The sequence below is a fragment of the Myotis brandtii genome, unplaced genomic scaffold (genome assembly GCF_000412655.1).
Source record: "Myotis brandtii unplaced genomic scaffold, ASM41265v1 scaffold303, whole genome shotgun sequence".
In the NCBI taxonomy this organism is placed as follows: domain Eukaryota; kingdom Metazoa; phylum Chordata; class Mammalia; order Chiroptera; family Vespertilionidae; genus Myotis; species Myotis brandtii.
Genome location: NW_005361573.1, coordinates 787,973 through 789,457, shown reverse-complemented (window position 1 = coordinate 789,457; position 1,485 = coordinate 787,973). Strand labels below are relative to the sequence as shown.

The 1,485-nt window shown below is 51.9% G+C and overlaps 1 protein-coding gene across 1 annotated transcript in view; it reads left to right on the top strand.

The window, feature by feature from the left end:
- WSCD2 (WSC domain containing 2) overlaps nt 1–1,114 on the top strand; it is a 73,683-nt gene extending 72,569 nt beyond the window's left edge. The window contains exon 10 of the transcript XR_001362763.1: nt 905–1,114. The gene's annotated coding sequence lies outside the window, so the exon portion shown is untranslated. The remainder of the gene's footprint in view (nt 1–904) is intronic.
- The last annotated feature ends 371 nt before the right edge of the window (nt 1,115–1,485 follow it).

Genomic DNA, 1,485 nt, shown 5'->3' with positions numbered 1-1,485 from the left:
GGGGAGGTGGAGCCAGACACGGAAATAACGCGTTCAGTTCTCCCTATAAATTAGTGACGAGGAGCGCGGGAGATCAAGAGCAGCCCTAGGGGCGTGAGAGGCACAGAGACGGTGATCCATTTGCTCAGGGGAGGACCCTTGGGTTCCAACCAACAACCCAGAGTCTGTCCCAAAGATAGAAGACAGAACAGGGTAGAAAATGTGGAGAGGCTGGGAGGGGGTGGTTAAATCAATTTTTTGGTACTTTTTCCCACTGGGAAAATAAAAATACGTTCAATCTCAGAGAAACAGCAAATGGGGAGGGAGGAGACAAAAGCGCCCCACGTAGGATTGCTTTTGCAGCTATAAATAATGTCCCCAAAGAAAACACCTGTCAAGATGCATCACTTCCAGGGAGACCAATTGCTCCCCCCCTTTTAGACTGATATTTAAGTGACTTGGGGGGGGGAGTGGGGTGATGGGGGCAAAGGGCAGAAAGTTGGTCAAGGGAACCCACGAAAACCGAAAACCTCGCTCAGCTTCTCCCAAAATGCAACACACCGGCGGCGAGGAGGGCTGTAAATCTAGGTGATCATCGCATCGTCCTCGCGAAAGCAACATGTTTATTTATCACGTTTGCACGCTGACAATTTCCCCTCAAATTTACAGTCTGCGATCCGCCGGCGTGCAGGGGGGGAGAAACATGGAAATGAGAAGAAACGGGCGGAACATCGAGGAGGAAGAGGTGATAAAATATTCATCCCCTCACCCACCCCCAGTACCCGCCGCCTTAAATCCAATTTCAAACGAAGGTGGGGAGGCATCCGAGCGGGCCCCGTGTCTGCCTTTCAGGCCGCTGAGAGCTAATTGAACTGAACATCATTATGGACGTTTGCACGCTGACAATTTCCCCTCAAATTTACAGTCTGCGATCCGCCGGCGTGCAGGGGGAGAAACATGGAAATGAGAAGAAACAGGCGGAACATCGAGGAGGAAGAGGTGATAAAATATTCGTCCCCTCACCCACCCCCCAGTACCCGCCGCCTTAAATCCAATTTCAAACGAAGGTGGGGAGGCATCCGAGCAGGCCCCGCGTCTGCCTTTCAGGCCGCTGAGAGCTAATTGAACTGAACAGTCATTATGGAATAGAGTGTGTTCCAACGAAACGGTTTCTGTGTATCCTGAGTCATTTACTAAACAATGCTGGGGAGTGAGCAGTCACCAGAAGTGAGAAAGACGGTTGATCTTGGTGGGGACAAGACGTGTGTGTGTCCTACAATGAGGGACTGGAGGGAGGGGCAGGTACCCAACCTGTAACCATAGTTACCTGGGCCTCCAAATCTGAGAATGCCCAACCCTTATCCCAGACCTTCTGAAACAGGTTTTCAAAAAAGCCAGGCGTCGGTGGGAGGGATGCTGTGGGCCTGCGGGAGGCAAAGTTGTGTTCCCAGTTGCCTTGTTGATAACTACTGGCCCGTGTCCAGGCACCAGGACAGCAGACGCCCA